The sequence below is a fragment of the Zalophus californianus genome, chromosome 2, assembly GCF_009762305.2.
Source record: "Zalophus californianus isolate mZalCal1 chromosome 2, mZalCal1.pri.v2, whole genome shotgun sequence".
Taxonomy (NCBI): domain Eukaryota; kingdom Metazoa; phylum Chordata; class Mammalia; order Carnivora; family Otariidae; genus Zalophus; species Zalophus californianus.
The window spans coordinates 42,156,779-42,183,715 of NC_045596.1; the positions used below are offsets into that span (position 1 = coordinate 42,156,779).

The 26,937-nt window shown below is 42.3% G+C and overlaps 1 protein-coding gene across 5 annotated transcripts in view; it reads right to left on the reverse strand.

Moving 5' to 3' along the window:
• LNX1 (ligand of numb-protein X 1) overlaps positions 1-26,937 on the reverse strand; it is a 207,009-nt gene that overhangs the window by 143,907 nt on the left and 36,165 nt on the right. The window contains exons 1-2 of one of the 5 annotated variants that reach the window (XM_027600013.2): positions 25,379-25,500; positions 24,840-24,992 (exon numbers count right to left, since the gene is read on the reverse strand). The exons of 3 other annotated variants lie outside the window; for them this stretch is intronic. The gene's annotated coding sequence lies outside the window, so the exon portion shown is untranslated. Of the gene's footprint in view, positions 1-24,839; positions 24,993-25,378; positions 25,501-26,937 lie in introns of those variants that run through there. One more of the 5 variants, XM_027600012.2, reaches the window with a different exon arrangement.

Consider the following 26,937-nt stretch of genomic DNA (forward strand, 5'->3'; position numbering starts at 1 on the left):
CTGATGGGAACATAAAATGGTGCAGCTGCAGTGGAAAACAGTATGGCAGTTCCTCCAAAAACATCGAATTACCATATGATCCTGGAAATCCACTTCTGGGTATATTTTTAAAAGAACTGAAATCAGAGACTCAAACACTTATTTGTATGCCCATGTTCATAGCAGCATTATTCACAATCACCAAAAGGTGGGAGCAACCCAAGTTTCCATTAATGGATGAATGGATAAACAAAATGTTGTATAGTCATGCAATAAAATATTATTAACCCTTCAAAAGGAAGGACCTTCTGATACATACTATAACATGGATAAACCTTGAAGACATTATGCTAAGTGAAATAAGCCAATCACAAAAAAACAAACCACATAAGTGTGGTTCCACTTATGTGAGGTCTCTAGAGTAGTCAAATTCATAGAGGTAGAATGTAGAATAGTGCTTTCCAGGGGCTGAGGGAGGGAGGAATGGGAAGGTAATGTTTAATGAGTAAAGAATTTCAGTTTCAGGAGATGAAAATGTTAGTGGTGATGATTGCAAAACTAGTTGATGTCTTGGTTGCACAACTAGTTGATGTACTTAATGCCACTGAACTGTACACTTATAAATGGTAAAAAAAAAAAAGTATTAAAAATAAACAGGGGTTCCTGTATGGCTTAGTTGGTTAGGCATCTGCCTTGGCTCAGGTCATGATCCCAGGGTCCTAGGATGGAGCCCTGCTTTGGGCTCTCTGCTCAATGCAGAGTCTGCTTCTCTCTCTGCCCCTCCCCCAACTCGTGTGTGCACACATGCTCACTTGCGCTCTCTCTCTCAAATAAATAAATAAAATCTTAAAAATAAATAAACAATAAATAAATTTAAAAAACCAACCAAGCAAACTAACAAACAAAATGTTGGTGAGGATATAGAGAAATTGGAACCCTTATATATTACTGAGTTTGTAAAATAGTGCAGCCATGTTTGACCTTGGCAGTTGCTCCAAATGTTAAATAGAGTTACCATATGACTTAGCAATTCCACTCCTACATATACATATCCCCAAGAGAATTGAAAATATATGTCCACATAAAACTTTGCACAGACATTCACAGCATTCTAATTAATAGCCAAAAAATGGAAATAGCTCAAATTTCCATGAACTGATGAATGGATAAACAATGTGATATATATCCACAAAATGGAATATTATTTGCCAACAAAAAAGAATGAAGTACTGATCCGTGCTACCAAATGGATGAACCTGGAAAACATGATGCTAAGTGAAAGATGTGTGACACAAAAGGCCACATATCGTATGATTCATTTAAAAGAAATGTCCAGAATAAGCACATCCATAGAGATACGAGACAGCTTAGCAGTTTTCAGGGGCTGAGCAGAGAGGGGAATAGAGAAGGACTTCGGATGGCTCTGGGGTTTCATTTTGGGGTGGGGAAGATGTTCTGCAATTTGATGGTGGTGATGGTTGCACAACCTTGTAAATAAACTAAAACCCACTGAATTACACACTTTAGAAGGGTGAATGTTATGACATGTGAATTATAACTCAATAAAGCTTTTAAAAAATAAGTAGAAATTAGCTACCCGAAAGCTAGAATTCACTTCCTCATTCATTTAGTCACCAAATCTTTGTGGAAGGTGCTTCAGGCCAGGAACAGTGTTAGGTGCTGGGCATAACAACATTTTGAAAAGATCACCCAACTTTAGTGTGGAGACCAGATTGGAATGGCACCAGAAGCCATGTGGACAGAATTGGGAGCTGGCCAATAGAGAGAATCATATCTCTTCTCACTTAAAAGTCCTTTCTTTCCATTCTTTTCACCATAAATAGGCAAACCAAAGAAAGGAAACAAGATCTTCTTCTTTAGCTCATTTGTGATCCAAAGAAAGCTCTGAAGTTTCTTAAGGGCTTCAGAAAAGAGCTTTACAATCATAAAAGCCAAAGATTTGAGTATTAATTCTACTTTTGAAATCTAATGAAAAACATACCATACACCTATCTTTGCCAAGAGTCTGAAAGGGAAAGTGAAGCTAGAAGAGCAGCAAGTAGTCTGGAAGACTGAGCCTTCATTCTTCAGGTGTCTTTGAAAAAGAAACACTATATAAAGATCAGCCAAGGATCTGAGGCCAGTTTGGTTGGACAGGCGTGGGGGGTAGGAGCACCACAAACTCCAGCAGGAGTTCTTCAAATCAGCTACATTTGCTCCACATATGCACACTGGGTTTTAAGAGTGCTTTGGCATGGGACAGTTTAAGCTTTGCATCCGGCCTTTGTCTCAGGCCAGGGGTATCTTCTGGGAGGAGGAAGACTTGGCTAGTGTGATAAGCATCCCCTGGATGCTGTGAAGGAGACCAGGTTTGGAGTTTTTGATTACCTTGGAGCTTCCCCATCTTCTTGACTCTCTTATTGTGGTCCTTAACGGTACAGAAAAAAAGTGTTTAATTCCCTTCCAGATAACTTGGGTTGACTCTCACATTAGCATTTCCATGAGAATTCCTTCTAATGATGAATGCTTATATTGAAAGTAACAATCACAAATCAACAAAACAAGATTTCCTGCTTTGAATTGAGGCACCTTGACTCTAATGAATGAAATAATCCCAAACTAAATTCCCCCCATGCTAAAGAAAATAAAATTCAAATATAAAAAAGCCAAATAATTGTTGAATGAGTGCATGGAAGTGAAGTAATTTATTTCTCTTCTTTAAATGTGCTTATGGTTAGGTCAGTCTTGAGTTCACTCATCTCTGAAGATGGCTGCCATAATCTGTTCATATTTGATGCTCTGAACTGAACCAGAACTTGTTAAGGTTCTGCTGCCATTGCTGCTTCTCTCAAGGATCTGGAAGTGCTTCATCGAGAAGTCCTGCACCCTCTTCATGAGCCAGTCCTCTTCCTGCACTTTCCACTTGATTATTCCAGAATGGGTGTTCAGTGGGAGCACTCAGTTCTAGTCAATGGACCTGTGGTTTACACCATCCTGACTCCACAAGTCTCTGAGGAAAACTGCATTTAGGAAGCAATGAAGACAGATCATGGGTATCAGTTGACAGCTCTCCAACTTGAAGGCATTCTTTAGCGCCTCTTCAAGTTTTCAAGCACAAGTGAAAATTAAACTCACTGGAAACAGGATCATCTCCAGGATTTCTGTTAGGCAAATCTTGAAAGCAGCCATGTAGCGGGAAGAATGGGACAATAGAAGACTTTTCTTAAAGCTGGTCCACATGGCAAGCACTCAGGTAGAGAATGTTTGTTTGGGCTGACTAGGGAGGTACTTGAGATGGGAGAGTGGGCCAAGTCCCCTCCTTCTTGCTTCTAACCCTCCCTTGGTACAGCCACAAACAAATAGGACTGGAAGCTGTCCCTAGCAGAAGCCAGAATAATGGCTACTAGATCCTCCCCACCTAGAAACAGACGAAATTCATGCCAACTATAGCAGAGGAGCAGAGTTTCAGTGCTGAGAGCTCACTCTGGCTCCTTCTGCCCTTGCTTTGGCCCATCCTTTCCAAAAATGTCTCAGGCAAAAAAAAAAAAAAAAAAAGTCTCAGGCAGTGCCAAAGCATGGCTTCCCTCCAAGACCCGGAAAGAAAGTGTGTTGTAAAAGACAAAGTCTGCCTTCCGAATGGTTTGTCAGCACCCAGGCTGCAGCCCTGCCCACAGCTGTTCTGAACCAGCAGCAAAGTTGTTCACCCTAAGGACATAGCAATAAAGCTAGACGGTAGGTAAGAGACAGGCTCAGACCTGGGAGCTGGGAAAAAAGACACCCATTCTCCGTACTTGCTCAGCCTGTGGGGTGATCCGAGTGGTAGTACTTAGTCTGTGCCTCTTCCTAGCGATCTCAGCTAGACAACCCTGAGGCCACACCCCTGGCTTGGATAGAGCTTTTTGTTTTGTTTTACATTATAGGCACACCTTAATTTTTAAAATGAATGATGCCATTTTTGAAATAAAGAGGAAAAAATCCTCTTTATGTATCCACAATAAAGACCACAAATACATCTGTTTTTCTCATTCCTCCAAAATAGTGTTCTATTGAAAAGCCAGAATCTACACAGTGCACCTAGTCTCATGTTGCCTATTATGTTCCATTGGTCCAGAAAACAAAACAAACAAAAAAATCTTCAATTATCTTTGGAAACATGAATATTTTCCCATGAAAATAGTTACTTGGTTAAAGAAAGGGGGTGGGTAACAACACTGTACTTCAGCTATATAGTATTTCAGGAGCGCTAGCTTAAAACAGAGGCTTTTGAATTAATAGCAAGCTATTAAAACATCTTGTCTCTCAGAATTGGATGCTTATATGGTCAATCCTCATTATTTGTGGATTCCATAGCTGTGAATTTCCCTACCTGCCAACATTTATTTGTAAACCAAACTCAATATTTGTGGTACCTGCACACTCTCATGCACATGCTCTGCTAGGTCTTCCTCCCTGTTTCAGCTCAACAAGTGTACTTTTCATAGTCTATTTAGTGCCACAGTTTTTGTGCTTTCTGTTGGTAATTTTGCTGTCTAAAATGGCCCCTAAGTATTGTGAAATGCTGTCTAGTATCCCTTAGTTCAAGGAAGCTGTCGTGTATCTTACAAAGAACATAGATTTCTTAGATAAGCTTTGTTCTGACATGAGTTATAGTGTGTTAGCTATGAGCCCAATGTTAATGAATCAATAATATATATTAAATAAGGTGTCTTAAACATGAAACAAGGTTGTTTACTGATTGCTGAAAATGTGACCAGAAGCTAGCAGGAAACTAACCCTGTATTTCCCCTGGGAGCTATGGTTCAGTATTTACTAATTTAGTGTTTGCAGTGACTTTATAGGACATAATTGACAGTAATACCAAGAATCAACTGGATCAGCTTTTAGATCTTGGAAGGGGGCATCAGGATAGGGTATGGGAACCAACCACTAGGATGGGTCAGGGCCTTCCTGGCTGCAGAGTTTGGGCAAACCAGTCCAGGTGAGCCAGCAAGGGGAACTATGAGAACTTTGCCGTAAGGTCCACTGGGCTAGAGGTGCAGCCCAAGGGGTTAGGTAAACATAGAGGGCTGTGTGTTTGTGTGTGTGTGTGTGTGTGTGTGTGTGTGTGATGTGTGGAGGGAAAAAAGCAGAGGGCCAGGAATGCAAGGAGTGCAACTACTGGGAAATAATTAATTTCAGTGGCTAGTGTTCCTGGGACCTATGCACCTGTTGAGGGGAAGGATCGGGAATGTCACAGGATGATGCCTGAGCTGTCTTAACTGGCTGAATTAATTCTGGGTTTAATCTCAAGTAGAGTAATCTTTCCACCCACCAGTTTTGGGGAGGAACACCTGAAGAAACAAAAACATTCCTGAAAAAAATCTAGTTCCTTTTACATTTAATGGGAAATGAGATCACACTGGCTATTCATCATCAAAGTAATAGTAAGAATCTCTTCTTTCACCTCTGCTGCCCCTGTCCATGGAGGCTCCTTGTCCTCTTATCAGGACACTCTGATCCCAACACAGTTCCAAATCTCCCTATGCTGACATCTGTCCCCATGGATCAGTTTTAAAAAAATCTCCAAGCCAGTGTCCCTCCTCCTTGGCTGCACATGAAAAGCATCTGGGGAGCTTTAAAAAATCCCAATGTCAGGCTCCCACTTATGACCCATCAAATCAGAATTTCTGGGGGATGGGATTTGAGCATGGGTATTTTTCTTAAATGCCCTAGGTGATTCTAATACACAGGCCCAAAGTGACTGAGGAATGCCTGGTATAGTAATTCTTAATCTTGCAATTAGCATCACCCAGGGACTTAAAAGAAATCCCAGGTTAATAGATTCAGAATCTCCATGGAGGCAGAGGGAGCCTCTGGTATATATATTTTTAACAGTCCTTGAGAATCCTTGGCTTAGTGAGATTCTGCAGTTACATGTTTGAAATTTTAAAATAAAATCTGCTGGAGAAAGAAGAGAAAATAGGCGAGTGGAGAGAGAATTGGTGATAAATATATGAATGTGGTGAAGGTGAAGTCAAAGATCCCGGGTCCTCTGATTTCTTCTAAACCATTGAATTTTGGCCTGGCAGGGAGGAAGGGACTCCTGAAGGGAGCAGTATGGTTTGGGGGCAAATATGGGGCCACACATCAAAGAAACTGCTCTCGTGTGAGGTCTACTCCCTACAGATTGGAGAGATCGGCTACCACAGTGGCCAGGCCTTCATAACTGACATGGCACTCAGACTGGGCTCTCCAGTGACCATGGGGGCAGTGGCTACTTGTTTTCTGGCCTCCCCTTCTCCCTTCCCTTGCACAGTCAAGGACTGGTAGCAGAGTTCAGAGAAGATGCCATTGCCTGGTGCAGATCACCTTTCCTGCGCTGGTCTACCCATCCTCCAACTTCTATGAACACGGCTGCTAACGACTTACAGCCACCTCCTTCTCCAGAGACCCGCCTTCTTCTAAACAGTTACTCCCCTGAGATGTTACACCTCTCACATCCCTCCTCACCAAAAGGGATGGCCACAGATAATAAGTGGCATGGGTGCCAAAGTCTGACTCCTTCGCCTCAGCGTGGGATGAATTCTGAAGGGCGATTCATGTTCCCTGCCGGATCAGCTAAAGCTAGAGTAATTGAATAATATCCTTGCTTAGAGTTTTCCCCTGCCCTCTCCCTCTTCCCTCACTCCGCTCTTCCTGAGAACATTTCCTCGGGAAATCCTTTGTACAAGAATCCTTGTCTCGGGTTCTGCTTCTAGGTAACCTGTCCTAAGACAAGTAGTGATCAGAGAGCACGTGGATGATGGGGAGAGAGGGGTGGGAAGAATCTCAGCTTGGGGGTCAGACATGTCTGGGTTCAGCCCCAACTTCATTACTTCTTCATTGCATGAATCCATCAAGTTACCTGGACACTATGATCCTCTGTTTCCTTCTCTACAGACCATGCGATGGCCACACATCGCTTGCAAGGATGTTGCAATGATGCGTTAAGTACAAGAGAGTGGATGTGAATGTCCATGGCACATACTAGGGGTTTGGTAATGTCAGCTTCCCTTCCCTCCTGGAACTTTGGCACCACCTTCCTCCAAACTTGGTTCTCCACTGTCCTCTTTGGTTGCCTGTGCCCTGCAGTTTTCTTAGTCTCTCCTTTCTCTTTCTCCCTTTTATATCTTCCTTTTACTATCTCCTTTCCCCAGGGTCTCCACCTCTCGTTTTTCGCAGCACTTTTCACTTCCCCTAGCCACGATAAATGAAGAAAGATGCACAGCAATATCCAGAAATACAGATCCGTGTTCTGTGGACCACGGCCAGGGAAGCTGAAGTGAGGTTATCAGTTTTTGCCAGCTCAACAGAGTTAGGTTGGGCTTGGTTTTGTAAACAGGACTCAGGGGCCTGCTTTGTGGCTTTTCCTGAAATAGTATTTAGCCAGAGAAGAATATGTTATTTTTCCTTCTAAGATGAAAATAAAGACCATTAAAAACCAATCGCACTAGTGCTTGACATAAGAACCCTCATCACCATCAATCTTCCTCATCTGGGCCAAATGGTGGACCAGAAGGGAGCTGATCCCTGCAGTTGGGACATAAGACAAGAGTTTACTGGCTCAGCCACAAACTGGTCGTGGGACTTTGGGGAGATTGCATAACCTCCTTAGGGCCCAGTTTCTCAATCACCAGAAAGGTTATACAGCAAAATATGTGCCAGCTACTTCACACGGGACCTCCTAGAATTCATAAAATATTATGTGGGAAACACTGGAACCCTATGCAGAAACTGATTGAGAATAATGTATTTTGTTGTTAAGATTCTTGTTAATAACACTGAAACCATTGCAAATCAACTCGGTAGGGCATGGAGTATATTGTAAATCACGTGTGTCATGATAACATTCTACACTGAAGGCGGTGGGAAATCCGAAAGTCATATATTAGGCTTGAGCACCCACTATTAGCTGGTCAACTGGATTTTTATAATAATAATTATTATCACAAGCCTCGTGGCACAGGCTGAGCTAATTAATACTTTTTTTGTCTGTCCAGCTCATTTTTCTGTCCTTCTTCTGGCATTGGAATATCCTTCCCTCTGGGGAGCCCCTTCTCCACTCCCTGGTCCTAGTGGGGCTGCAGTCTTAGCCTGTCATTGTCTAATCCATACACTACTATTACACCCTGTAGGAAGGGTGGGCACGTGATCCAGCCTCGCTGGCCACAGTCCGCTCTTCTTTGGTCACAGGAATTGGTCCAACAGGGTGGCTGATTCATCAAGTCAATCAGAATCTGTCACCAGCATTTTGAAATCCAAGGTGGGGCAGAAAGGTAGCACCCTCCACCTTTCTGAAAAGAAGCTGTTAGTTCGAAGCCTGCCAGCCATCTTTCGTGTCACTTGGGAGGGGGGCAGATAGAATGCTGGCAATACACTATGCAGGCCGGAAAGTGCAGAGGCAGCTGTCGGGAGAGAAACAGGGTGCTGAGGTTGTTTGACCTGGATCCCCACTCTGGACTTCTCCGTTTTGTGAGCCAACGAAATCCCTCTTTTTCTCTAGTAAGTTTGAATTGGGGTTACTTTACATAACGCATTACCATGTTTAAGAGAATTTAATTAAGAAATATAAATTTCCATTTAGATGTTTTCCTTCCTCAGTATCTTATAGTAAAGAATATATGTGATTAGAATAGACTGAGTCCATTCAGTGTACGAATACTGCAATTATTACAATATTTTCATAAAGAGAAAAAGAAACAATATCTCGGCAGATGTTATATATGATTTAATATAAAAACATGTCTATTGGGAAGTAAGGGCATGATTTGACCAATATTCTATCCAACGCATTAGAAACAAGCCTTCTTGTAACAGGTTTTTCCTACTGTTTCCCACACAGTGTTTCAGGGCATCACGAGCTTGGGAAAGTCATCATGGTGAATGTGGTCCTCGTTGTCTCTCACCAGTGCACTTCTAAGTGGCCACAGACCTTACGTCCTTTAGTCCGGGTTGTACTCTCTGCCCAGCACATTAAAGAACAGCCAAGAGACTGAAAAAACAAGTAGAAGTCTTAAATCTTGGATCTCCCGGTTTTAGGTCAGCACTTTAACTATGAGGGGTGTTGTGTCCATTTCATTCAAGTTCACGTTCCTCACATCCGTTCTACGTGCATGTATATGTACTTCTTGTCCTAACTGTGGCTGGGAAGATATTTAAAGCTGTAAATATTTATTAAGTGTGCATAAGACAGCAGGGTGGGCCGATAGGGGAACCAGAGTATTGGGTCCCGCTTCTGGGTCCATTGCTAATTCCTGTGTGAATTTGGGCACGTCAATTAAAATCTCTGTGTTCCAGTGCAACATTTAAGAAAAGGAGATGTTAATCTGTATCGGCCAGCACCCCAAAAGTAATAATTACTGAGGACAAGACCTGCTATTCTGAACAGAAATCAGAGAGGAACCTCACTGAGACTGGACATCTATTACTTTTTCCCTTTCTCTCTTTTTATTTATGTAAGGGAGGAAGCATGGTGGAGCAGAAGGGATGTATCGTTGCCTGGCTTGGGGGAAAACAAAACCTCATTGTTTCAAAAAAAGTATTAGCAAGCACCTGTTTATGCATGTCACTGTGGTAAGAAGACAACAGTGTGACTAAAGTAGCCCCGTTTGAAATTCCTCTCAAAGACCGCAGGAAAAGTGGACAGCGGAGCAATTGTAACAGCATCTCGGAGACATTGACTGGCCCCTCTTGCTCCTTAGAATACAATGAGCAGGGCTTTGAGGCAGGACTTGGGTGTTAAGGTGATTCTCTTCCTTACTCCCGGGGCCTTAAATGAGTTATTTCACCTCAAGCGGCAGGTGTTGATAACAGTAAAATGGAAATGATAATGCCCGTAGGTGGGTGCGTTGAAACACTTGGACACAAGCACCTGACAATTTGGCACATAGAAGCAGCCTAATGAATCCCAGTTTTCTCCCCTCTTCCTTTTACTCACTTACTTTGCTAGTAATTTGGCAAGAGGATAGCAAGTAAAGCAACCTCCTTATTTTGCTATCAGGGAGGCAGGCATTTGGCCCTATATGCCCAATTAGCTGTTCCCATCACGTGTCCATGCTCAGACTCCAGAGATAGTTCTTGGATTCATATTGACCCTTTGCATCAAGGAACAAACAAACATATACAAAGAAACATGGTCAAAATCTGTACTTAAGGCATCTGTTTGAAGTGAAGGTATTGTAAGCTTTCTCTTGTACACAGAATCTAGGTAACCTCCCTCCCTCCTCAGAAAAAGAGCATTTGAGGTGATAATGTGGATGACCCAGACAGAAGCAGCTTGGGTTATATTAATAACTTAGGACTGAATTATTGCCTCAATGTTTTCACTTTCATTACTGGGAGGACAGAACCTATGCAAAAGCAGTTAAAGTGAGAGGAAGTCCAACTCGTACTGTCAAGGAACCTAATGATGCAAATAAGCGAATCCCAATAATCGGATCCCATGCACCCTCACAGCTGATATTGTAAATATGGAACGAGGACTGCTCTAGCCCCCATGAAACTTGCATTTTGCTTTCCTCAAAACAGTAGTTCTCAAACTCTTTTTGGAAGTTATTTCCAGTGGCAAAAAAAATTTAATGACCCCCTAAACCAATATGTTTGTACCACCATTGCATGAAAAATATAATCTGAGTTATAGGAGTTATGGTACAACTTTTATGAAATTTCCTGAGGAACTGCAAAAGTAAGAAGATGGATTTATTCCAGGAGCAAGGCACGATAATCATTCTTGAATTTGCAAGTGGTGGCACCATACATGTTCTGTCGCACATGCTTTTTCACAACAAGCCTGCGACATTGCAGCATTGCCCAGTCCCTGTAAAACCAGGAAGTAGGTGTCATTATTGCTGTATTTCATCATTTCTCACAGGCCAACCAAAGGGTGGAATATGCACCTTTATTCTATGTACCACCAGAAAGAAAACAGAATGCTGCCAATTAAACCACAACACACCATCAATAGTAAAACAAAGAGACAGTTTTAGAGATGTTAAGATGTGAAAGAATGAGTGTCTTAGACCTGATGAGCTATAGACTTTCTCTTCTACAGACGAAGGAACACAAGCCTTGCTCAGGGTCAGGCTGCTGATGGAGATGAAAGCCTGAAGCCCCACTCAAACTCAGACCTACTGCCTTCAACCTGAATGGGCTCCATGCAAACACACCTGTGGTTCCGAAGATGATCTTGGAAGCAAGACAGAAGGTTCCTACCAGGTATTCCTGAACATGCCACTTTATAAGGAAAGGATCTGTCATGATAGCTGGCAGCCATCACGGTAGCATTTTTAACAAGAAATGACAAATTATTTTCAAAAGGAAAGGATGAATGGCCAACTACCTTCTGTTTTCACAGTATCTGGCATTAATGTAATGGAGATACAGTCAATCTCTCTATTCTTCGGTTCCATATTTGCAAATTCATCTACTCACTAAAATTTATTTGTGAGCCCCCAGTCAAAACTCATGGCACTGTCACAGTCATGTGAGGACAGTGAAAAATATGAGTGACCAGCTGAAGTCCAACAAAATGCCTTCTTATTCCAGTACTCATACTGAAACAAGTGTCTTTTTCATGGTCCACTTAGTGTCACATTTTTTGTATTTTTGTGCTTTTTGTTGGTATTTGGTATTCAAAATGGTCCCCAGATATACTTCTGATGTGCTGTCCAGTGTTCCTACACACAAGAAGGTTGTGACGTTTCTTACAAAGAACACAGGTGTGTTAGACACGCTTCATTCAGGCCCGTATTCTTTGTGCTGCTGGTCGTGAGTTCAATGTTAATAAGTAAACAATATATATTTAAATAAGGTGTCTTTATACATAGAACGAGGTTGTGTATTGGTCAATTGATGAAACTGTTGGAACCAGAGGCTCACAGGAACCTGACTCTGTATTTCCCCTACGAGCACTTAGTATTCACTAACGAGAATTGACTGTTTGGGGTATTAATGTGTCAAAGGACTGTTTCTTCTGTTGCTAACTTTCCAATCATTCATATCTCATGACTGCAAATCCAGTGGAGAAGTCAAGTTACAGGAATAATCAGGAGTTTTTTATATGTATGCATGTATGTGTGTATACGCATATACATATATACACACACAATACATGCATATATATAAATACACACACATATATTAAGTAAACAAAAAAGTATGCCCCGTGACAAGATCTGGAGGGAAACACAGAACAATAGTATGACATTGTGGGAATATAGGTTTTTAAACATTCTGTTGTTAACATTTCTAATTGTTGGCACTTCTTTGGAGATTTGTATTAAAAACAATAAAGACTCTCAAGAAGGGGAAGAAGCAGCCCCAAACAGAGGCTGGTGGTGGTGGCAAAGCAGCCTAGAAAGAGCACCCGGGAGGTGATGCCTGTCGAGAGCTCCTTCTCCTTTGGAATGCTTCCTTGGCTGTGGAATAAGAAGACTTGATTATAGAGGAAGTACGGAACTCTGTATGAGCTTCTCGAACTTTCTAGCCTTCTCTTAAAGAAGTCAGTAAAAAAACATGAGGAGGGGGAGGAAGAGGAGGAGAAGGATGGAGAAAACGAGTCTGTGATCTTAGTGTTTTTCTGCTGAGGCTAGAGCACCGGCAAGCACATCAGATACACACCTCTTTGCCAAAAATAAGGGTCCATGTCTTTTGTTTTATGCCTTGATGTTATATAAACGATAAAGAGCCACCAATCACAGAAGGACTGCCCTACATCCGTAATCCTAAAAAATCTATCCGTTTAGGGGGTGCTGCTGTCAAGGGTTTGAACAACCAACAAGACTGTGCCATTATGGAAATACTGTGCCTCCCTGGGCTGCAAAAGAGAACTCCCTACGTTCACTTAAGGAGGAAGTAGAGTGGAGGGTCTTGGAAGGCAGTTCGTTTCCTTACGGCCAGTGGCTGATTTTCCACAAAATTGTGCATTGGCTAATTCTCACAAGAGGTTTTAAAAATGAAGCTAGGGTTTCAGGTTCGACTCACATGAGCTGCCTTTATTCGGACAGTCTTTGTTTTCCCGGGTCTGGTCGGCTGTCCTTCCGGGGGCCTTCCTCAATCCCTGGCGGGGGCTGAGGCCCAGCCGTTGTTCGGGATGAAAAGGTATTGGAAGGCTGGCTGCTCTAATTGGAGCCTGCACCTGCAGACCCCAGCCTCAGAGGCAGCTCACTCTGCTGCCGCTCTTGCTCTGTGTGTGTGTGTGTGTGTGTGTGTGTGTGCATTTCATTTTCTCAATGAACACTGGGATACTTCTCAGTTTTTTGGCCTGACTACGCTGGAGGGGATCCAAGCTGCTCTGTCACTTTCTCTGTTCTGGGTGGGGAGGCACTCTCCTTTTTTCTCCTCTCTAAGAAGAAGGAATCTTGCCATGCAAATATACCCAGTGTGTTTTGACCTAATCTCTTCTGGCTCTGAGAGGCCTTACCCAGATGAAGGGGGCCTTCAGGTTGTCTGAAGGGTGCCGACGCAGGGCTCTCCCCCACCCATAAGTTGCTACATTTTTTATGAGTTTCTCACACTTCACGCCAGTAACACTATCCAGGCAATGTCTACAACCTCTGTGCTCAGCCTGACGAAAGGGCAATGGAGAAATCACCCCAGTGTTCTCATGAAGGACTGTGCCCCTGTCCCCCTCACAGCACCCTAGCTCCAGAGCTCCTCCCTAAGGCACATATTCAATGTGGACAATCTGATCGACTTCAGCATCTGGAGGTGGCCACGCAATTGTCACCACCACTAAGATGATGAACATGTCCATCACCCCCCAGAGGGTTCCTAATGCCCCTCGGTGATCTCTCCCACCTGCTTCCCCCTTCACCACCACCCCCAGGCAAACCTTGATCTGCTTTCTGTAACTATCGATTATTTGCATTTTCTGGAATTCTATATAAGTGGAATCAGATAGGATGTATTCTGTTTTGTCCAGCTTTTTCCACTCAGCATAAAGAATTTTGAGATTCATTTATATTGTGTGTATCAACAGTTCATTCCTTCTTACTGCTGAATAGTATTCCACTGTATGGTTGTACTATTCATTCACTGGTTGATGGGCATTTGGGTCGTTTCTGGTTCTGGATGATTATAAATAAAACTACTAGGAATATATGTGCTCAAGTCTTTGTATGGATATAGGCTTTCCTGTCTCTTTGGTAAATACTTAAGGGTGCAATGGCTGGATCACACGGTAGGTGTACAATTAACTTTTTATGAAACTGCCAAAGTGTTTTCCAAAGTGGTTGTACCATTTTACTTTCCCATTAGCAGTTCCAATTCCTATATATCCTTACCCACATTTGGTATGGTTAGTCTTTTTCAGTTTAGCCATTCTAATAGATATGTACTGATATCTCATTCTGGTTTTAATTTGCTTTTTCCTAATGACTAATGATGTTGAGCATCGTTTCCATGTGTTTACTTGTTATCTGTGTGTCTTCTTTTGGCTAAGTGACTGTTCAAGTCTTTTGAGCCTTTCTTAAATTGGCTTGTCTATTTTCTCATGATTGAGTTTGGAGAGGTCATTATACTATTTCTCCCAGGGATATTTTTTATTTTGAGAATTATCCTGGAATGTAAGACACTGCAAACAAAAGTTCCATAGAATTTTCAGCACTAATCAGAGCATGTGGGGAATAATTTGGGGGCCCAGGGAGATAACTCTGGAGATAACACTCCATATGTGCCATTATAATGATGAAAGCAGGCCTCGCCAGAAGTCCAGACAGGCCGAGGCCACATCCACTTTTAGAGGCTCTTGGGATGTTAAACATGAAAGAAATTCCAAAGTAGACATATGAAAAGCATGATATATTTTAAATGTATATATTGAACACATTAGTGCTTTTGACCGAATGCAAAAATTCAACATGTATATAACATTGGAGATGTCAAGATTTTAAATTTGAGGCCCAATGTGGGGCCTGAGATAAAGGGCTCTCCTGGCCACTGGCCATCTTGTGATAGGCCACAAGAGCCCAGCACCAGCTTGGGGCACTTCTGACATACCCCGTATAGCTTTGCAGTCACATCTGGCCTGGCTTCTCTAACCATTTATGCGTGGGGTCAAATGAATGTTACAGAGATGGCTATACAAGAAGGACCATTTCCCAGATATACACACATTTCTTGCCACAGTGGTGGCATGGGGAATGCTAATCATGGCCCTTTAGGGCCCTTTGGAGGGACTCCTTGCTCCACCCACCTGAAAGCCTGCAGGGCCCGAGGCTTCCTTTAGTGTGGCTAGAACCTTGGCCTTTTCCACTTTGCTTGAGTCCTAATGGTGCTGTGACTATGAGAGGGGTTGCTTCACTCAAAGGATCCCAGAGATCCCCCAGACATATGCACAGAAGCTCCCAACCTCTGGGCTTGTTAACCATCACTTCTGTGTGACCTCAATCTCCTTTCACCTCTGGTTGTAGCTAGTGCAGTGGCTCTCCATATGAGGCAGTTTTGCCCTCCAGTGGACATCGGCATCATCTAGAGATATGATTGTCAAAACTTGGGAGATATTACTGGCATCTGGTGGGTTGAAGCCGGGGATGCTGCTAAATATCCTACAATGCACAAGATAGCTCCCCACAACCAAGAATTGTCCATCCCCAAATGCCAGTGTTGGCAAGGCTGAGAATCCCTGGGCTTGATGATTTAACCAGGTGTTGACCAGAATGGACAGGGATAGGACTGCTGCAGGCTTCTGGGAAAGCGGTTCTTTGTTCATTAAGCAGATGAGAACTGCAGTACTGACATAGAGCCTTGGCCCAGAGTCTTGAGGGGATGTGAAGAGCTGGCTGCCCAAGCCCCTCCTGATCTCACAGCCTTCCTCCCTGTCCTTTCTCCCTCCAGGAGCTCTGGGGAGCACAGACGTGCTTTCAAACCCAGTCTGGCCACTCGGTGACTCTGCACAAGTTACTTAATCTCTCTAAGCCTCTGAAAAATGGAATAACCTTAGTATTTTTTAGAATTATGAAACAAGATAAGCCAAGCCACGTAGGGTTTGATGGGGGCTGGCAAAGGAGAAGAACCCAGTGGGTGGCTGTGATTATTATTATTTCATGAATTGAGCCCCTGCTAAACACAAAGCACCTTGCCAGCTGTGTTTCCTGGCCACTCAATGCCAGTTGGTGACAAAGTTTTGTTAGTCTATGAAAAGACATTTACTCGAAAAGCCTAAACGACAATGCTCACCCCTCAGAAACAAAACCTGATGGATATGTTGAACTCACTGTGTTTTGTACTCACTTTAGTGATGAAAGAAATGAGTGAAAGGGATTTAAGTTAAAACAATGTGTTATAATGCTTTGAAACTAGAACTCAATCACAAGAGGAAAGCCGGAAAGAACTCAAATACATGTAGGCTAAAGAGCATCCTACTAAAGAATGAATGGGTCAACCAGGAAATTAAAGAAGAATTTTTAAAAAATGCATGGAAACAAATGAAAATGAAAACACAACGGTTCAAAGTCTTTGGGATGCAGCAAAGGCAGTCCTAAGAGGAAAGTATATAACAATACAAGCCTTTCTCAAGAAACAAGAAAGGTCTCAACTACACGACCTAACCCTACACCTAAAGGAGCTGGAGAAAGAACAGCAAATAAAGCCTAAACCCAGCAGGAGAAGAGAAATAATAAAGATCAGAGCAGAAATCAATGAAATAGAAACCAAAAGAACAGTAGAACAGATCAACGAAACTAGGAGCTGATTCTTTGAAAGAATTAATAAGATTGATAAGGCCCTGGCCAGACTTATCAAAAAGAAAAGAGAAATGACCCAAATAAATAAAATCATGAATGAAAGAGGAGAGATCACAACCAACACCAAAGAAATACAAACAATTATAAGAACATATTATGAGTAACTCTATGCCAGCAAATTAGATAATCTGGAAGAAATGGATGCATTCCTAGAGATGTATAAACTACCAAAACTCAACCAGGAAGAAATAGAAAACCTGAACTGACCTATAACCACTAAGGAAAATGAAGCAGTCATCAAAAATCTCCCAAGAAACAAGAGCCCAGGGCCAGATGGCTTCCCAGGGGAATTCTATCAAACATTTAAAGAAGAATTAATACCTATGCTTCTGAAACTGTTCCAAAAAATAGAAATGGAAGGAAAACTTTCAAACTCGTTTTATGAGGCCACCATTACCTTGATCCCAAAACCAGACAAAGACCCCATCAAGAAGGGGAATTACAGACCAATATCCCTGATGAACATGGATGCAAAAATTCTGACCAAAATACTAGCCAATAGGATTCAACAGTACATTAAAAGGATTATTCACCAGGACCAAGTGGGATTTATTCCTGGGCTGCAAGGCTGGTTCAACATCCGCAAATCAATCAATGTGATACAACACATTAATAAAAGAAAGAATAAGAAACATATGATCCTCTCAATAGATGCAGAAAAAGCATTTGACAAAGTACAGCATCCTTTCTTGTTCAAAACTCTTTAGAGTATAGGGATAGAGGGTACATACCTCAATATCATAAAAACCATCTAGGAAAACCCACAGCAAATATCACTCGCAATGGAGAAAAACTGAGAGCTTTCCCTCTAAGGTCAGGAACATGTCAGGGATGTCCATTATCACCACTGCTATTCAACATAGTATTAGAAGTCCTAGCCACAGCAATCAGACAATAAAAAGAAATAAAAGGCATCCGAATCAGCAAAGAAGTCAAACTCTTACTCTTTGCAGATGATATGGTATTCTATGTGGAAAACCCAAAACACTCCACCCCAAAACTGCGAGAACTCATCCAGGAATTCAGTCAAGTGGCAGGATATAAAATCAATGCACAGAAATCAGTGGCATTCCTATACACCAACAACAAGACAGAAGAAAGAGAAATTAAGGAGTTGATCCCATTTACAACTGCACCAAAAACCATAAAATACCTAGGAATAAACCTAACCAAAGAGGTAAAGGATTGGTACTCAGAAAACTATAGAACACTCATGAAAGAAACTGAGGAAAACACAAATAAATGGAAAAATGTTCCATGCTCATGGATTGGAAGAACAAATATTGTGAAGATGTCAATGCTACCTAGAGCAATCTACACATTTAATGCAATCCCCATCAAAATACCATCCACTTTTTTCAAAGAAATGGAACAAATAAAATTTGTATGGAACTAGAAAAGACCCCGAATAGCCAGAGGAATGTTGAAAAAGAAAAGCAAAGCTGGCGGCATCACAATTCTGGAATTCCAGCTCCATTACAAAGTTGTCATCATCAAGACAGTATGGTACTGGCACAAAAACAGACACATAGATCAATGGAACAGAAGAGAGAGCCCAGAAATGGATCCTCAACTCTATGGTCAACTCATCTTCAAAAAAGCAGGAAAGAATGTCCAATGGAAAAAAGTCTCTGCAACAAATGGTGTTGGGAAAATTGGACAGTCACATGCAGAAGAATGAAACTGGACCATTTCCTTACACCACACACAAAAATAGACTCAAAATGGTTGAAAGACCTAAATGTGAGACAGGGGTTCATCAAAATCCTGAAGGAGAACACAGGCAGCAACCTCTTCGACCTCAGCCGCGGCAACTTCTTCCTAGAAACATCGCCAAAGGCAAGGGAAGCAAGGGCAAAAATGAACTATTGGGACTTCATCAAGATAAAATGCTTTTGCACAGCAAAGGAAACAGTCAACAAAACCAAAAGACAACTGACAGAATGGGAGAAGATATTTGCAAATGACATATCAGATAAAGGGCTAGTATCCAAAATCTATAAAGAATTTATCAAATTCAACACCCAAAGAACAAATGATCCAATCAAGAAATGGGCAAAAGACGTGAACAGACATTTTCCCAAAGAAGACATCCAAATGGCCAACAGACACATGAAAAAGTGCTCAACATCACTCAGCATCAGGGAAATCCAAATCAAAACCTCAATGAGATACCACCTCACCCCAGTCAGAATGGCTAAAATTAACAAGTCAGGAAACGACAGATGTTGGCAGGGATGCGGAGAAAGGGGAACCCTCCTACACTGTTGGTGGGAATGCAAGCTGGTGCAGCCACTCTGGAAAACAGTGTGGAGGTTCCTCAAAAAGTTGAAAATAGAGCTACCATACGACCCAGCAATTGCACAAAGATACAAATGTAGTGATCTGAAGGGGTACGTGCACCCCGATGTTTATAGCAGCAATGTCCACAATAGCCAAACTATGGAAAGAGCCAAGATGTCTATCGACAGAAGAATGGGTAAATAAAGATGGGATATATATATATATATATATATATATATATATATATATATATACACAATGGAATATTATGCAGCCATCAAAAGGAATGAAATCTTGCTTTTTGCAATGATGTGGTTGAAACTGGAGGGTATTATGCTGAGCGAAATAAGTCAATCAGAGAAAGACATGTATCATATGACCTCACTGATATGAGGAATTCTTAATCTCAGGAAACAAACTGAGGGTTGCTGGAGTCGTGGGGGGTGGGAGGGATGGGGTGGCTGGGTGATAGACATTGGGGAGGGTATGTGCTATGGTGAGCGCTGTGAATTGTGTAAGACTGATGAATCACAGACCTGTACCTGTGAAACAAATAATACATTATATGTTAAAAAAAAAAAGAAGAAGATAGTAAGAAGGGTAAAATGAAGTGGGGGAAATCGGAGGGGGAGACGAGCCATGAGGGACTATGGACTCTGAGTAACAAACTGAGGGTTCTAAAGGGGAGGGGGGTGGGGGGATGGATTAGCCTGGTGATGGGTATTAAAGAGGGCACGTACTGAATGGAGCACTGGGTGTTGTATGCAATGAATCATGGAACACTACATCAAAAACTAATGATGTAATGTATGGTGATTAACATAACATAATAAAATAAAAAAAAACAATGTGTTATATATTGAGGTATTTGTGAATGTGTGTAAATATATACCTACTACATGTTTACAGCCCATGGAAAGAAACGTACACGATGCGCTTTGTCAGAAAACACAGCACTATCTGGGACTCTCGTAGCAAGTCCTAGGGAACTCGAGGGCTGTCCCATTCCCGGACGGAGCAGGACTCCATATCAAGTGACTTGGATAACATCTCAGGTAGGGTGGGTAACTTCAGCACCAGAAGGGCCGCATTGCCAGATGGCCAAGCAGAGACTGCGAGGCTCGTGCCAGACTGAACTCGGGGTGTTTCTGGAAAGTCATTGTTGCAAACCCAGAGAACCAGTTCTGTAAGCTTGGCTCAAAGGGGATATTTAGTCAGAGTAACAGAGAGGTGTGGTAATGGAGAGGAGGAAGTCTGGGTAAGGATTACAACTGGCAGTCAAAATGCTCTTCTCAGTTTTCAAAAAGAGTGAGGGAGAAGTAATGTTTTGGTTCTGGCCCTCAGACAACGCCTTGATTCTCGCCAAGTGCAGGAGAGTGAACCCACAAAATCACCAGTGAGCCAAGAGATAATCCAGGTGATAAGGACTCAGCGGGGTGGCATCTGGGCCAAAAAAATAAGGACAGAAAATTTGGCTCAACTGCATTTTTGCCAGTGTGTTTTCTCATGGGGCAGGAGACACATTTAAAAGTATAGACATGCTCTGCCCTTGGGAATTCACAGTGGAGCTAACACAAATTAAGAAGCCTTTGGGCTCCTTTGGCAAGGGAACACTTAAGACAGTCTGGACACTGGAGCCATGAGAAAGCTCCCTAGGAACATTCTAGAAGACAGGCTAGATCTCCTGCCAGCCCAGGAATGTGGCGGAATCTTCTCGCGCAGAGGGTGAATGGATGTAGGAATTTCCTTCCCTCAGTGGGCTGTTTTTCACATTAAGGAGTCAGTGTGCATAACCATCCATGTTTTTCCCCCGCTGGGCTATTCCAGAAAAGGGAAGGAGATTTACCTACTTACATCAAAAGGTCACAGAAATTGCCTTTTAGTAATAAGGATGGCTGTCACGGAGCAATGTCACAAAGAGCAGTTAATTCTACTCTTTCTTTAATAACCAACTGAGAGAAGATAGATTTATGGAAGGAAGATAGTTTAAGTGAAGCATTCTGTCCATTCGGCGGACTACTCTGTGCACTGAGATCAGCAGGAACAAGGCGTCTGCATGGCATTATCTTGACATTCACTGAGTTTAGTTTAAATGCAGTATGTCCTCATCTGTTATCTATGGACACTAGGGGAAAAGAAAGGAAAACAACAGGCCTTTTTGCATCTTTAGTGCTTATGTTAATGTGTTAGTCATGGTGTTTTGAATGAATGACTGAAACAGTGGAAAATACTTTTGTGCCTGTGTTGGTGAGACTATTGATTACTTTATCCGTCAGAGTTCCCTTCAGAAAGCCTAACGTGATCAAATTCTACTCCAAGTTCAGGTGACGAAAAGCTCTATACCCATAAAGGAATGGCTTTATTTCTGTCTTTCCAAAACTGAGAATGCTGTCATTGGACATATCTCCCTTAGCTCTGAGTTCCAGGAAGCTCAGAGTTAAATCTGACACTCAACTGTACCACTCATGTAGGCTCTCGTGGCATCCATCCTTGGTGCCAATTTCTTCTGCTTTTGTCATTCTATTCTTATTTATATTTCCCCTGTTCCTAATTTAAATTCTTGATTATATTTTCCATCATTTTATTGCAGAGCTGACAACCTCGGATGCCTCCAGCTGCCAAGCAGGCAGCAGTAAATGACTGAAGTGAGTAAGGCTATAGGGCATGGTGTGGACTGCAGCAAACTGAACAAGTTCTCTCCTGGTCACTCTACTAAAATAGCATTGTCCTTTTACTCCACCCTCAATCTCTATAGTCTGACCCTGTTTTATTGGTAGTATTTACCATTTTCTTTTATTATTTATCTTTTTATTTAATTATAGCCCACCTCCACTCTAGGTCCCAGCACCCAGAAGAGTGCCTGACCCAGAATTCTCACCCAGTCTGCATTGGCTGAGTGAGTGAATTAGCAGATAAATATGGGACCCGTGTGGCCAGATATTCCTATATTTTAACAGATTTTGAAATTTGGATCTTTACATGAAATCATCTGATTTTTAGATGCTGGTGGCTAATGTGAAAAACTAAAAACACCGTGTTGGCTGGAAACAGGCTAGTGTGTGATACTGTTCTACTTCCTATTATCTGCTTATTGGCAGCATAGTTTCTTTGTAGAATGAAGTATTATACAAATAAATAAAAACACACATCCATTTTATGGCTTACAAAGCACTGTTGCCCGCTAATATCTCATTATTGTTCTGATTTTACATATGAGTAAATTAAGGCCCTACAGAGGTAAAGCAAGCCTGCAAGATTAGAAGGGGGAGGAAGCAACAAAAGGCAGGACCTGCCCTGGGAGACAGAGCTGGCCTCCTGGTCAGGTATTCAGGAAAGAGGGAGGAAAAGCCTTGCTCACTCTATTTCCTCTCTTCTTGCTGACCCAGAACCAGAGGTTAGGCGGATGCTTCACCCGACCCAGGCTATGACCTCAAATTCAGATTCAGCCTCACGCTGGGTCTGTTTCTGTACCTTTCAGTGCAGAAGGAACCAGCACAAAACACATCCAGGCAGACGTCTTTCAAAACCCTCTCACATAGCACCTGGGCTCATCTGCCACCAGCCAAGAACTGCAAGCTTTAAATGTTGTAGCAGCACACACATAATGGAACAATCAACATATTGAATAGCGTCTCTTTCACGTCTGTATCTTCAAAATGATGCTGATCTTATTGGTTTTAGGAAGTGATCTCCTTATGTCACGGGAAGACCAGTAGGTTGTGATATGGAAGAAAATATCTCGCCAAGTCTTTGAATTTGACCAAGTTCTGACCAAGATGTATTTTCTCACTTCTTTTCCCAGAGAAGTACTTTAAAATAAAATTTGAGTATTGAAGTTTAGGTCTCTGACATTTCTCAGGACACTCTGAGATGTGGACAACTTCTCTATAAAGTATGGACTTATTTTCCTTCTACAGTTCTCCTAATCATTTTTTTCTAGAATCACCTTGCTAAGGAAAAAAAAGCCCAGCTTAATTGGCATTTCTTAATTATTATTATTTTTCATTGTGGTAAGTACCAAAAACAGAAAATTTACCATTTTTAACAACTTTAAAGTGTATAGTTCAGTGCCATAAAGCACATTGACACTGCTGCGCATCACACCCATCACCATCACCCACGTCCAGAACTCTCTTCATCTCCCCAGCCTGAAACTCTGTGCCCAGTAAATAACAATTCCCCATTCCCCCTCCTCTCAGTGCCTGGCTACTCTGGGTTCCTCATATAAGTGGGATTATATAGTATTTATCCTATTGTGACTGGTTTATTTCACTTAACATAATGTCCTCAAGGCTCATCCATGCTGCAGCACGGGTCAGAATCTCCTTCCTTCTGAAGACTGAGGAGTATTCCATTTCATGCATATACCACATTTTGTTCATTCATTCATCTGTTCATGGACTTTTTTAAAAATTCAATTCAGTTAACATATAGTGTATTGTTAATTTCAGGGGTAGAGTTTAATGATTCATCAGTTGCATAGAACACTCAGTGCTCATTCCATCAAGTGTCCTCCTTAATGCCCATCACCCAGGTACCCCATCCCTCCACCCACGTCCCTTCCAGCAACCCTCAGTTTGTTCCCTACAGTTAAGAGTCTCTTATGGTTTGTCTCCCTCTCTGTTTTTATCTTATTTTCTTTTTCCTTCCCTTCCCCTATGTTCATCTGTTCATGGACTTTTGAGTTTCTTCCATCCCTTAGCTATTGTGAATAAAGCTGCTGTGAATGGGGGTGTGCAAATATCTGTTTGAGTCCCTGCTTTCAATTCTTTTGAGTAAGTACCCAGAAGTGGAATCGCTGGATCTTGGGTAGTTCTATTTTTAATTTTTTGAGGAATCTCCATACTGTTTTCCATAGTAGCTGCACTATTCTACCTTTCCACCAATGGGGCACAGGGGTTCTTACCAACACTTGTTATTTTGTGGGTTTGGCTTTTTTCTTTAATTTTTTTTTTTTTTTGATAGCACCACCCTAATGGGTGTGAGGTAGTATTTCATTGTGGTTTTGATTTGCATTTCCCTAATGATTAGTGACATTGAGCATCTTTTCACGGGCTTATTTGCCATTTGTATATCTTCCTTGGAGAAATGTCTATTTTGCTCATTTTTTTAAATTGAGTTGTTTGGTTTTTATTTTGAGTTGTAAGAGTTCTTTATATATTTTGGATATTAATCCTTTATCAGATACATGGTTGCAACTACTTTCTTCCATCCCACAGGTTGCCTTTCACTGTGCTGATTGTGTCTGATGTATAGAAGTTTTTAATTTTGATGCACTGTGTGCACTTCTGAGCCTCTGTCTGTGGTTCCCCTGCCTCTCAGGGGATGTGGCTGTGGGAAAGGAGAACTGTCCCACAGCTCCAGTGGCAGGAGGCTAGAAGGCCACTGCTGAAAGGCTGCCAACTCCTATTTCAAAAAGACTTTAGGATGAGTTTCAAGAATGCCCCCACTCTCTGACTGGGGAGCAGTCAGGGTGCAGAAGTGCTTTAGCAATAATTGAATTTTAAGATGGCCTCTCTTCAATAATTGAATTTTAAGACGGCCTCTCTTCAACTTTGGGGTAGCCTTGGTTGGTGCTGGTGTCAGAACAATCATAACCAATCCTATTGTCCTGGGACTCAGTGAGTGTGTACAATGGCCATTCCTGATGGATCTCTGTGCCTGGGAAACCAACAGAACAGAGGTCTCCATAGCGTGCGTGTCTCTTTTGTAATGCTGGGACCTTCAGAGGCCAAAAACAATGAAAAGATTCCAGTGGACCCCCATCCCCCAAAATATGTCAAAAGAAAACAACAGTAAGCCATAAAATAAACTTACAGAAGTGCACCAAAGTTCTGATTTTTCTCAAGATGATGACTTCAGAGCTTCTGTTGAAATGCCCAAATCCATTCTTTTAAATTTATCTGTTTTAATTAACGATGTTTTTTGGTGCCTCTGCTTTGCCAGTCCCTAAATCCCTTTTTGATCTACCTATAAGGAAAAATAATAACTTTTAATATTTGTTATACGCTTTATATACACTATGCATTCTTCTATGTACTATGTAAAAGAACTAATTTAACAATTACCCTGGTCTCATGAGGTAAGTACTATTATCATCTCCAGTTTCACAGTCAAGGCAACTAAAGCACAGAGCAGTAACTTGCCTAAGATCACACAGCTAGTAAGTGGCAGAGCCAGGGTGTGAACCCAGAAAACCTGGCTCCAGAGCCTCTTGTCCTCTAGTCTAAAATCCAGCTATGTTGGTCTTGCTGTGGGTGGCCTCCCTCCACCAGCCTGCACCTGCATTTCCAGCCCCGCCCTTGCCTCTGGCCCTTTACACAGGGCTCCCCGTGCCTCCCACCAGCCCTGCTCACCTTGCTGACCCTGCCCAGTCAGGATTCCCCCGGGTATCTGCTCTCTGCTGCCCTGTTGGTTGCCCTCGCCTGACAGGCTGTTGAGACAGCTAACACTGCCCTTCGTCCCATGGGAATGTAACTGTCCGATCCTTGTCTTCCTCCCACAGTGCACTGGGAGTTTCTTAAAGGCGAACACCAAGGCTCAAAGCTCTATGTCCCCACCTAGCCAAGTACCTGGTACCTAGAAAGTGCTTAAATATTTGGTTTTGAGGAAATAAATGAAGAAGAGCCCAGAGTGGGACTCAGAGGAGGAAAAGGAGCAATGATTGCCCAAGTAGTAGTTTTCACCCTGGAAATATTGTTAGTAACCTAGCAGACAGTGAGCAGCCATATCCACATAGATTAGAGCAATATGGAATGGAATAGAATGAATGGTGTGAACCTCAGTCCCTTAGGCCTGATATTGGAGACATGGGTCCTATCTGTGTGAAGGAGGCTGCTCTGTTCCCCACAAATGAAAGAGTAACAACAAATATATGTGCACAAATGCACATTATGGGTCACAGAGTGACTTCTGAGTTTCTCAAAAATGTCAAAATTGAATAAATGTCTTCTTTCCCTTCCTTTCTCTTCCTAAGCAATTCAGTCTTTCAAGCTATGGTATGGGGCCAAGTAAGGTAGTCACCCATGCAGGGGGTGGAGGAGATATGGTGGCCCAGACAGGGTGTCAGAGCCTGAACAGGGTGAGGAGGTTAGCCACATGGAAGGGCTGCCTAGTACAGGTGCCAGAGTCTGGATGAGCACAGGAAGGTATCCCTGTGGAGGACAGCCTGGCACAGACCATTGGAATCCAAGCAAGATGAGGAGGGCAGCTGCCTGGGGGAGGGGGAGGAGCCAGGGGTCCTGGTAGCAGTTGGTCACAAACAGGGGACTGATCAAAAGTATCAGGGATGATGGGATCCAGCTCAGACTAGTGTTAGAGAAGAGACTTACAAATTGTGAAAGGGAGAAAACTGGAATAAACCCAGTGGTGTTAGATTCAAATTGGAAGTGGCAGTGTGAATTTACAAATTTCAGCGTGTATAGGCCAATATGGAAACACACACAGGGGTCCTAGCTCTGTCCACTGAGAGAGTCTGAGAACAGCAACACTCCGATTCACAACAAACACATCTAGCAGTCAGACTTTGGATTCTAAATCCCTACTAAAAGGAACTAGAGCTTCTTGGAGCAATCGCTGATTTTAAGGCCGTAACATCTCATTATACCAGGGAGTCAGGAAGTGCTCAAAAAATGACGGGAACATGTCAGAAGGGCACGTTGAACTTTGGATTAAGAACGAGACATTTAACTTCAAGTACTCTGCAGAACACTTACGAACTAAAAAGGGAAGAAGAGTTAACTTTACAGTGGAGAGCCCTGGCAGAAGCAACTATCGTAATCTCAGTGAAGTTTAAAATCACCTGCCACCCAATAGGATGCGATGAGAGGAACACAGCATCATTTCTGTGATGTTGTTTGCCCAGGTTGTAAAACTTGAATCAAAGCACAAGGAGACTCAGACAAACCCAGACTGA